We start from the raw sequence: 9430 nt of genomic DNA, 5'->3' as shown, positions 1-9430 counted from the left end.
GGTCAATGGAACTTGGGATTCCCAGCCAGTCTCCCATGCTGGTACTTGCCAAGCGTTAAGCTGCTGCGATCTGACGAGAGCAGGCACATTCAGCTTAGAATGGCCGTTGACAGCAGCTGTTCAATTTGAACCTTCTTTTACTATCTCATAGAGAAACTAACACAATTTTCAGGTTTAAAAAGGTCAACAGAACTTGGGATTCCCAGCCAGTCTCCCTTGCTGGTACTTGCCAAGCCTTAAGCTGCATCACCGCTGCGATCTGACAAGAGCACGCACATTCAGCTTAGAATGGCCGTTGACAGCAGCTGTTCAATTTGAACCTTCTTTTACTATCTCATAGAGAAACTAACACAATTTTCAGGTTCAAAAAGGTCAACAAAACTTGGGATTCCCAGCCAGTCTCCCATGCTGGTACTTGCCAAGCCTTAAGCTGCATCGCTGCTGCGATCTGACAAGAGCAGGCACATTCAGCTTAGAATAGCCGTTGACAGCAGCTGTTCAATTTGAACCTTCTTTTACTATCTCATAGAGAAACTAACACGATTTTCAGGTTCAAAAAGGTCAACGGAACTTGGGATTCCCAGCCAGTCTCCCATGCTTGTACTTGCCAAGCCTTAAGCTGCTGCGATCTGACGAGAGCAGGCACATTCAGCTTAGAATGGCCGTTGACAGCAGCTGTTCAATTTAAACCTTTTTTTACTATCTCATAGAGAAACTAACACTATTTTCAGGTTCAAAAAGGTCAACGGAACATGGGATTCACAGCCAGTCTCCCATGCTGGTACTTGCCAAGCCTTAAGCTGCATCGCTGCTGCGATCTGACAAGAGCACGCACATTCAGCTTAGAATTGCCGTTGACAGCAGCTGTTCAATTTGAACCTTCTTTTACTATCTCATAGAGAAACTAACACAATTTTCAGGTTCAAAAAGGTCAACAGAACTTGGGATTCCCAGCCAGTCTCCCATGCTGGTACTTGCCAAGCCTTAAGCTGCATTGCTGCTGCGATCTGACGAGAGCAGGCACATTCAGCTTAGAATGGCTGTTGACAGCAGCTGTTCAATTTGAACCTTCTTTTACTATCTCATAGAGAAACTAACACAATTTTCAGGTTCAAAAAGGTCAACGGAACTTGGGATTCGCAGCCAGTCTCCCATGCTGGTACTTGCCAAGCCTTAAGCTGCATTGCTGCTGCGATCTGACGAGAGCAGGCACATTCAGCTTAGAATGGCCGTTGACAGCAGCTGTTCAATTTGAACCTTCTTTTACTATCTCATAGAGAAACTAACACAATTTTCAGGTTCAAAAAAGTCAACAGAACTTGGGATTCCCAGCCAGTCTCCCATGCTGGTACTTGCCAAGCCTTAAGCTGCATTGCTGCTGCGATCTGACGAGAGCAGGCACATTCAGCTTAGAATGGCCGTTGACAGTGGCTGTTCAATTTGAACCTTCTTTTACTATCTCATAGAGAAACTAACACAATTTTCAGGTTCAAAAAGGTCAACGGAACTTGGGATTCCCAGCCAGTCTCCCATGCTGGTACTTGCCAAGCCTTAAGCTGCATTGCTGCTGCGATCTGACGAGAGCAGGCACATTCAGCTTAGAATGGCCGTTGACAGCAGCTGTTCAATTTGAACCTTCTTTTACTATCTCATAGAGAAACTAACACAATTTTCAGGTTCAAAAAGGTCAACAGAACTTGGGATTCCAAGCCAGTCTCCCATGCTGGTACTTGCCAAGCCTTAAGCTGCATTGCTGCTGCGATCTGACGAGCGCAGGCACATTCAGCTTAGAATGGCCGTTGACAGCGGCTGTTCAATTTGAACCTTCTTTTACTATCTCATAGAGAAACTAACACAATTTTCAGGTTCAAAAAGGTCAACGGAACTTGGGATTCCCAGCCAGTCTCCCATGCTGGTACTTGCCAAGCCTTAAGCTGCATTGCTGCTGCGATCTGACGAGAACAGGCACATTCAGCTTAGAATGGCCGTTGACAGCAGCTGTTCAGTTTGAACCTTCTTTTACTATCTCATAGAGAAACTAACACAATTTTCAGGTTCAAAAAGGTCAACGGAACTTGGGATTCGCAGCCAGTCTCCAATGCTGGTACTTGCCAAGCCTTAAGCTGCATCGCTGCTGCGATCCGACAAGAGCAGGCACATTCAGCTTAGAATGGCCGTTGACAGCAGCTGTTCAATTTGAACCTTCTTTTACTATCTCATAGAGAAACTAACACAATTTTCAGGTTCAAAAAGGTCAACGGAACTTGGGATTCCCAGCCAGTCTCCCATGCTGGTAGTTGCCAAGCCTTAAGCTGCATTGCTGCTGCGATCTGACAAGAGCAGGCACATTCAGCTTAGAATGGCCGTTGACAGCAGCTGTTTAATTTGAACCTTCTTTTACTATCTCATAGAGAAACTAACACAATTTTCAGGTTCAAAAAGGTCAACAAAACTTGGGATTCCCAGCCAGTCTCCCATGCTGGTACTTGCCAAGCCTTAAGCTGCATTGCTGCTGCGATCTGACGAGAGCAGGCACATTCAGCTTAGAATGGCCGTTGACAGCAGCTGTTCAATTTGAACCTTCTTTTACCATCTTTGACAGAGAAACTAATTATTTTCAGGTTCAAAAAGGTCAACGTAACTTGGGATTCCCAGCCAGTCTCCCATGCTGGTACTTGCCAAGCCTTAAGCTGCATTGCTGCTGCGATCTGACGAGAGCAGGCACATTCAGCTTAGAATGGCCGTTGACAGCGGCTGTTCAATTTGAACCTTCTTTTACTATCTCATAGAGAAACTAACACAATTTTCATTTTCAAAAAGGGCAACGTAACTTGGGATTCGCAGCCAGTCTCCCATGCTGGTACTTGCCAAGCCTTAAGCTGCATCGCTGCTGCGATCTGACGAGAGCAGGCACATTCAGCTTAGAATGGCCGTTGACAGCAGCTGTTCAATTTGAACCTTCTTTTACTATCTCATAGAGAAACTAACACAATTTTCAGGTTCAAAAAGGTCAATGGAACTTGGGATTCCCAGCCAGTCTCCCATGCTGGTACTTGCCAAGCGTTAAGCTGCTGCGATCTGACGAGAGCAGGCACATTCAGCTTAGAATGGCCGTTGACAGCAGCTGTTCAATTTGAACCTTCTTTTACTATCTCATAGAGAAACTAACACAATTTTCAGGTTCAAAAAGGTCAACAAAACTTGGGATTCCCAGCCAGTCTCCCATGCTGGTACTTGCCAAGCCTTAAGCTGCATTGCTGCTGCGATCTGACGAGAGCAGGCACATTCAGCTTAGAATGGCCGTTGACAGCAGCTGTTCAATTTGAACCTTCTTTTACCATCTTTGACAGAGAAACTAACAATTTTCAGGTTCAAAAAGGTCAACGTAACTTGGGATTCCCAGCCAGTCTCCCATGCTGGTACTTGCCAAGCCTTAAGCTGCATTGCTGCTGCAATCTGACGAGAGCAGGCACATTCAGCTTAGAATGGCCGTTGACAGCAGCTGCCTAATTTCTACTTTCTTTTACTATCTCATAGAGAAACTAACACAATTTTCAGGTTCAAAAAGGTCAACAGAACTTGGGATTCCCAGCCAGTCTCCCATGCTGGTACTTGCCAAGCCTTAAGCTGCATTGCTGCTGCGATCTGACGAGAGCAGGCACATTCAGCTTAGAATGGCCGTTGACAGCAGCTCTTCAATTTGAACCTTCTTTTACTATCTCATAGAGAAACTAACATAATTTTCAGGTTCAAAAAGGTCAACGGAACTTGGGATTCGCAGCCAGTCTCCCATGCTGGTACTTGCCAAGCCTTAAGCTGCATCGCTGCTGCAATCTGACAAGAGCACGCACATTCAGCTTAGAATGGCCGTTGACAGCAGCTGTTCAATTTGAACCTTCTTTTACTATCTCATAGAAAAACTAACACAATTTTTAGGTTCAAAAAGGTCAACGGAACTTAGGATTCCCAGCCAGTCTCCCATGCTGGTACTTGCCAAGCCTTAAGCTGCATTGCTGCTGCGATCTGACGAGAGCAGGCACATTCAGCTTAGAATGGCCGTTGACAGCAGCTGTTCAATTTGAACCTTCTTTTACTATCTCATAGAGAAACTAACACAATTTTCAGGTTCAAAAAGGTCAATGGAACTTTGGATTCCCAGCCAGTCTCCCATGCTGGTACTTGCCAAGCGTTAAGCTGCTGCGATCTGACGAGAGCAGGCACATTCAGCTTAGAATGGCCGTTGACAGCAGCTGTTCAATTTGAACCTTCTTTTACTATCTCATAGAGAAACTAACACAATTTTCAGGTTCAAAAAGGTCAACAGAACTTGGGATTCCCAGCCAGTCTCCCTTGCTGGTACTTGCCAAGCCTTAAGCTGCATCACCGCTGCGATCTGACAAGAGCACGCACATTCAGCTTAGAATGGCCGTTGACAGCAGCTGTTCAATTTGAACCTTCTTTTACTATCTCATAGAGAAACTAACACAATTTTCAGGTTCAAAAAGGTCAACAAAACTTGGGATTCCCAGCCAGTCTCCCATGCTGGTACTTGCCAAGCCTTAAGCTGCATTGCTGCTGCGATCTGACGAGAGCAGGCACATTCAGCTTAGAATGGCCGTTGACAGCAGCTGTTCAATTTGAACCTTCTTTTACTATCTCATAGAGAAACTAACACAATTTTCAGGTTCAAAAAGGTCAACAAAACTTGGGATTCCCAGCCAGTCTCCCATGCTGGTACTTGCCAAGCCTTAAGCTGCATTGCTGCTGCGATCTGACGAGAGCAGGCACATTCAGCTTAGAATGGCCGTTGACAGCAGCTGTTCAATTTGAACCTTCTTTTACTATCTCATAGAGAAACTAACACAATTTTCAGGTTCAAAAAGGTCAACGGAACTTGGGATTCCCAGCCAGTCTCCCATGCTGGTACTTGCCAAGCCTTAAGCTGCATTGCTGCTGCGATCTGACGAGAGCAGGCACATTCAGCTTAGAATGGCCGTTGACAGCAGCTTTTCAATTTGAACCTTCTTTTACTATCTCATAGAGAAACTAACACAATTTTCAGGTTCAAAAAGGTCAACAGAACTTGGGATTCCCAGCCAGTCTCCCATGCTGATACTTGCCAAGCCTTAAGCTGCATTGCTGCTGCGATCTGACGAGAGCAGGCACATTCAGCTTAGAATGGCCGTTGACAGCCGCTGTTCAATTTGAACCTTCTTTTACTATCTCATAGAGAAACTAACACAATTTTCAGGTTCAAAAAGGTCAACGGAACTTGGGATTCCCAGCCAGTCTCCCATGCTGGTACTTGCCAAGCCTTAAGCTGCATTGCTGCTGCGATCTGACGAGAGCAGGCACATTCAGCTTAGAATGGCCGTTGACAGCAGCTGCTCAATTTGAACCTTCTTTTACTATCTCATAGAGAAACTAACACAATTTTCAGGTTCAAAAAGGTCAACAGAACTTGGGATTCCCAGCCAGTCTCCCATGCTGGTACTTGCCAAGCCTTAAGCTGCTGCGATCTGACGAGAGCAAGCACATTCAGCTTAGAATGGCCGTTGACAGCGGCTGTTCAATTTGAACCTTCTTTTACTATCTCATAGAGAAACTAACACAATTTTCAGGTTCAAAAAGGTCAACGGAACTTGGGATTCCCAGCCAGTCTCCCATGCTGGTACTTGCCAAGCCTTAAGCTGCATCGCTGCTGCGATCTGACAAGAGCACGCACATTCAGCTTAGAATGGCCGTTGACAGCAGCTGTTCAATTTGAACCTTCTTTTACTATGTCTTAGAGAAACTAACACAATTTTCAGGTTCAAAAAGGTCAACGGAACTTGGGATTCGCAGCCAGTCTCCCATGCTGGTACTTGCCAAGACTTAAGCTGCATCGCTGCTGCGATCCGACAAGAGCAAGCACATTCAGCTTAGAATGGCCGTTGACAGCAGCTGTTCAATTTGAACCTTCTTTTACTATCTCATAGAGAAACTAACACAATTTTCAGGTTCAAAAAGGTCAACAGAACATGGGATTCGCAGCCAGTCTCCCATGCTGGTACTTGCCAAGCCTTAAGCTGCATCGCTGCTGTGATCTGACAAGAGCACGCACATTCAGCTTAGAATTGCCGTTGACAGCAGCTGTTCAATTTGAACCTTCTTTTACTATCTCATAGAGAAACTAACACAATTTTAAGGTTCAAAAAGGTCAACGGAACTTGGGATTCCCAGCCAGTCTCCCATGCTGGTACTTGCCAAGCCTTAAGCTGCATTGCTGCTGCGATCTGACGAGAGCAGGCACATTCAGCTTAGAATGGCCGTTGACAGCAGCTGTTCAATTTGAACCTTATTTTACTATCTCATAGAGAAACTAACACAATTTTCAGGTTCAAAAAGGTCAACAGAAATTGGGATTCCCAGCCAGTCTCCCATGCTGGTACTTGCCAAGCCTTAAGCTGCATTGCTGCTGCGATCTGACGAGAGCAGGCACATTCAGCTTAGAATGGCCGTTGACAGCGGCTGTTCAATTTGAACCTTCTTTTACTATCTCATAGAGAAACTAACACAATTTTCAGGTTCAGAAAGGTCAACGGAACTTGGGATTCCCAGCCAGTCTCCCATGCTGGTACTTGCCAAGCCTTAAGCTGCTGCGATCTGACGAGAGCAGGCACATTCAGCTTAGAATGGCCGTTGACAGCAGCTGTTCAATTTGAACCTTCTTTTACTATCTCATAGAGAAACTAACACAATTTTCAGGTTCAAAAAGGTCAACAGAACTTGGGATTCCCAGCCAGTCTCCCATGCTGGTACTTGCCAAGCCTTAAGCTGCATTGCTGCTGCGATCCGACAAGAGCACGCACATTCAGCTTAGAATGGCCGTTGACAGCAGCTGTTCAATTTGAACCTTCTTTTACTATCTCATAGAGAAACTAACACAATTTTAAGGTTCAAAAAGGTCAACGGAACTTGGGATTCCCAGCCAGTCTCCCATGCTGGTACTTGCCAAGCCTTAAGCTGCATTGCTGCTGCGATCTGACGAGAGCAGGCACATTCAGCTTAGAATGGCCGTTGACAGCAGCTGTTCAATTTGAACCTTATTTTACTATCTCATAGAGAAACTAACACAATTTTCAGGTTCAAAAAGGTCAACAGAACTTGGGATTCCCAGCCAGTCTCCCATGCTGGTACTTGCCAAGCCTTAAGCTGCATTGCTGCTGCGATCTGACGAGAGCAGGCACATTCAGCTTAGAATGGCCGTTGACAGCGGCTGTTCAATTTGAACCTTCTTTTACTATCTCATAGAGAAACTAACACAATTTTAAGGTTCAGAAAGGTCAACGGAACTTGGGATTCCCAGCCAGTCTCCCATGCTGGTACTTGCCAAGCCTTAAGCTGCATTGCTGCTGTGATCTGACGAGAGCAGGCACATTCAGCTTAGAATGGCCGTTGACAGCAGCTGTTCAATTTGAACCTTCTTTTACTATCTCATAGAGAAACTAACACAATTTTCAGGTTCAAAAAGGTCAACAGAACTTGGGATTCCCAGCCAGTCTCCCATGCTGGTACTTGCCAAGCCTTAAGCTGCATTGCTGCTGCGATCCGACAAGAGCAGGCACATTCAGCTTAGAATGGCCGTTGACAGCAGCTGTTCAATTTGAACCTTCTTTTACTATCTCATAGAGAAACTAACACAATTTTCAGGTTCCAATAGGTCAACGGAACTTGAAATTCCCAGCCAGTCTCCCATGCTGGTACTTGCCAAGCCTTAAGCTGCATTGCTGCTGCGATCTGACGAGAGCAGGCACATTCAGCTTAGAATGGCCGTTGACAGCAGCTGTTCAATTTGAACCTTCTTTTACCATCTTTGACAGAGAAACTAACAATTTTCAGGTTCAAAAAGGTCAACGTAACTTGGGATTCCCAGCCAGTCTCCCATGCTGGTACTTGCCAAGCCTTAAGCTGCATTGCTGCTGCGATCTGACGAGAGCAGGCACATTCAGCTTAGAATGGCCGTTGACAGCAGCTGCCTAATTTCTACTTTCTTTTACTATCTCATAGAGAAACTAACACAATTTTCAGGTTCAAAAAGGTCAACAGAACTTGGGATTCCCAGCCAGTCTCCCATGCTGGTACTTGCCAAGCCTTAAGCTGCATTGCTGCTGCGATCTGACGAGAGCAGGCACATTCAGCTTAGAATGGCCGTTGACAGCAGCTGTTCAATTTGAACCTTCTTTTACTATCTCATAGAGAAACTAACATAATTTTCAGGTTCAAAAAGGTCAACAGAACTTGGGATTCCCAGCCAGTCTCCCATGCTGGTACTTGCCAAGCCTTAAGCTGCATCGCTGCTGCGATCTGACAAGAGCACGCACATTCAGCTTAGAATGGCCGTTGACAGCGGCTGTTCAATTTGAACCTTCTTTTACTATCTCATAGAGAAACTAACACAATTTTCATTTTCAAAAAGGGCAACGGAACTTGGTATTCGCAGCCAGTCTCCCATGCTGGTACTTGCCAAGCCTTAAGCTGCATCGCTGCTGCGATCTGACAAGAGCACGCACATTCAGCTTAGAATGGCCGTTGACAGCAGCTGTTCAATTTGAACCTTCTTTTACTATCTCATAGAAAAACTAACACAATTTTCAGGTTCAAAAAGGTCAACGGAACTTGGGATTCCCAGCCAGTCTCCCATGCTGGTACTTGCCAAGCCTTAAGCTGCATTGCTGCTGCGATCTGACGAGAGCACGCACATTCAGCTTAGAATGGCCGTTGACAGCAGCTGTTCAATTTGAACCTTCTTTTACTATCTCATAGAGAAACTAACACAATTTTCAGGTTCAAAAAGGTCAACGGAACTTGGGATTCCCAGCCAGTCTCCCATGCTGGTACTTGCCAAGCCTTAAGCTGCTGCGATCTGACGAGAGCAAGCACATTCAGCTTAGAATGGCCGTTGACAGCAGCTGTTCAATTTGAACCTTCTTTTACTATCTCATAGAGAAACTAACACAATTTTCAGGTTCAAAAAGGTCAACAAAACTTGGGATTCCCAGCCAGTCTCCCATGCTGGTACTTGCCAAGCCTTAAGCTGCATTGCTGCTGCGATCTGACGAGAGCAGGCACATTCAGCTTAGAATGGCCGTTGACAGCGGCTGTTCAAATTGAACCTTCTTTTACTATCTCATAGAGAAACTAACACAATTTTCAGGTTCAAAAAGGTCAACGGAACTTGGGATTCCCAGCCAGTCTCCCATGCTGGTACTTGCCAAGCCTTAAGCTGCATCGCTGCTGCGATCTGACAAGAGCACGCACATTCAGCTTAGAATGGCCGTTGACAGCAGCTGTTCAATTTGAACCTTCTTTTACTATGTCTTAGAGAAACTAACACAATTTTCAGGTTCAAAAAGGTCAACGGAACTTGGGATTCGCAGCCAGTCTCCCA

At 45.5% G+C, this 9430-nt stretch overlaps 33 pseudogenes; all 33 read right to left on the bottom strand.

Moving 5' to 3' along the window:
• Positions 1 to 370: 370 nt before the first annotated feature.
• Positions 371 to 489, bottom strand: LOC140097516 (5S ribosomal RNA; annotated as a pseudogene).
• Positions 490 to 929: 440 nt separating this feature from the next.
• Positions 930 to 1048, bottom strand: LOC140081878 (5S ribosomal RNA; annotated as a pseudogene).
• A 70-nt stretch (positions 1049 to 1118) lies between these two features.
• LOC140088308 (5S ribosomal RNA) lies at positions 1119 to 1237 on the bottom strand (annotated as a pseudogene).
• Positions 1238 to 1307: 70 nt separating this feature from the next.
• Positions 1308 to 1426, bottom strand: LOC140082111 (5S ribosomal RNA; annotated as a pseudogene).
• Positions 1427 to 1496: 70 nt separating this feature from the next.
• On the bottom strand, positions 1497 to 1615 carry LOC140100745 (5S ribosomal RNA; annotated as a pseudogene).
• A 70-nt stretch (positions 1616 to 1685) lies between these two features.
• On the bottom strand, positions 1686 to 1804 carry LOC140097495 (5S ribosomal RNA; annotated as a pseudogene).
• A 70-nt stretch (positions 1805 to 1874) lies between these two features.
• Positions 1875 to 1993, bottom strand: LOC140083139 (5S ribosomal RNA; annotated as a pseudogene).
• A 259-nt stretch (positions 1994 to 2252) lies between these two features.
• Positions 2253 to 2371, bottom strand: LOC140097625 (5S ribosomal RNA; annotated as a pseudogene).
• A 70-nt stretch (positions 2372 to 2441) lies between these two features.
• On the bottom strand, positions 2442 to 2560 carry LOC140085203 (5S ribosomal RNA; annotated as a pseudogene).
• Positions 2561 to 2630: 70 nt separating this feature from the next.
• Positions 2631 to 2749, bottom strand: LOC140089801 (5S ribosomal RNA; annotated as a pseudogene).
• Positions 2750 to 3189: 440 nt separating this feature from the next.
• LOC140085202 (5S ribosomal RNA) lies at positions 3190 to 3308 on the bottom strand (annotated as a pseudogene).
• A 70-nt stretch (positions 3309 to 3378) lies between these two features.
• Positions 3379 to 3497, bottom strand: LOC140096743 (5S ribosomal RNA; annotated as a pseudogene).
• A 70-nt stretch (positions 3498 to 3567) lies between these two features.
• LOC140080892 (5S ribosomal RNA) lies at positions 3568 to 3686 on the bottom strand (annotated as a pseudogene).
• A 259-nt stretch (positions 3687 to 3945) lies between these two features.
• On the bottom strand, positions 3946 to 4064 carry LOC140085131 (5S ribosomal RNA; annotated as a pseudogene).
• Positions 4065 to 4504: 440 nt separating this feature from the next.
• LOC140085201 (5S ribosomal RNA) lies at positions 4505 to 4623 on the bottom strand (annotated as a pseudogene).
• Positions 4624 to 4693: 70 nt separating this feature from the next.
• Positions 4694 to 4812, bottom strand: LOC140085200 (5S ribosomal RNA; annotated as a pseudogene).
• Positions 4813 to 4882: 70 nt separating this feature from the next.
• Positions 4883 to 5001, bottom strand: LOC140100744 (5S ribosomal RNA; annotated as a pseudogene).
• Positions 5002 to 5071: 70 nt separating this feature from the next.
• On the bottom strand, positions 5072 to 5190 carry LOC140088394 (5S ribosomal RNA; annotated as a pseudogene).
• Positions 5191 to 5260: 70 nt separating this feature from the next.
• LOC140100743 (5S ribosomal RNA) lies at positions 5261 to 5379 on the bottom strand (annotated as a pseudogene).
• Positions 5380 to 5630: 251 nt separating this feature from the next.
• On the bottom strand, positions 5631 to 5749 carry LOC140095945 (5S ribosomal RNA; annotated as a pseudogene).
• Positions 5750 to 6197: 448 nt separating this feature from the next.
• On the bottom strand, positions 6198 to 6316 carry LOC140100742 (5S ribosomal RNA; annotated as a pseudogene).
• Positions 6317 to 6386: 70 nt separating this feature from the next.
• On the bottom strand, positions 6387 to 6505 carry LOC140094368 (5S ribosomal RNA; annotated as a pseudogene).
• Positions 6506 to 6945: 440 nt separating this feature from the next.
• LOC140100741 (5S ribosomal RNA) lies at positions 6946 to 7064 on the bottom strand (annotated as a pseudogene).
• Positions 7065 to 7134: 70 nt separating this feature from the next.
• Positions 7135 to 7253, bottom strand: LOC140080891 (5S ribosomal RNA; annotated as a pseudogene).
• A 70-nt stretch (positions 7254 to 7323) lies between these two features.
• LOC140088008 (5S ribosomal RNA) lies at positions 7324 to 7442 on the bottom strand (annotated as a pseudogene).
• Positions 7443 to 7512: 70 nt separating this feature from the next.
• LOC140095053 (5S ribosomal RNA) lies at positions 7513 to 7631 on the bottom strand (annotated as a pseudogene).
• Positions 7632 to 7701: 70 nt separating this feature from the next.
• Positions 7702 to 7820, bottom strand: LOC140082020 (5S ribosomal RNA; annotated as a pseudogene).
• Positions 7821 to 7890: 70 nt separating this feature from the next.
• LOC140089800 (5S ribosomal RNA) lies at positions 7891 to 8009 on the bottom strand (annotated as a pseudogene).
• A 70-nt stretch (positions 8010 to 8079) lies between these two features.
• LOC140080890 (5S ribosomal RNA) lies at positions 8080 to 8198 on the bottom strand (annotated as a pseudogene).
• A 70-nt stretch (positions 8199 to 8268) lies between these two features.
• On the bottom strand, positions 8269 to 8387 carry LOC140097253 (5S ribosomal RNA; annotated as a pseudogene).
• Positions 8388 to 8646: 259 nt separating this feature from the next.
• LOC140087363 (5S ribosomal RNA) lies at positions 8647 to 8765 on the bottom strand (annotated as a pseudogene).
• A 251-nt stretch (positions 8766 to 9016) lies between these two features.
• Positions 9017 to 9135, bottom strand: LOC140085186 (5S ribosomal RNA; annotated as a pseudogene).
• A 70-nt stretch (positions 9136 to 9205) lies between these two features.
• Positions 9206 to 9324, bottom strand: LOC140095944 (5S ribosomal RNA; annotated as a pseudogene).
• Positions 9325 to 9430: the final 106 nt, after the last annotated feature.

The sequence above is a fragment of the Engystomops pustulosus genome, chromosome 9, assembly GCF_040894005.1.
Source record: "Engystomops pustulosus chromosome 9, aEngPut4.maternal, whole genome shotgun sequence".
NCBI classification, from domain to species: domain Eukaryota; kingdom Metazoa; phylum Chordata; class Amphibia; order Anura; family Leptodactylidae; genus Engystomops; species Engystomops pustulosus.
The sequence above is the reverse complement of the archived record's forward strand: the minus strand, read 5'-3'. Positions and strand labels throughout refer to the sequence as shown.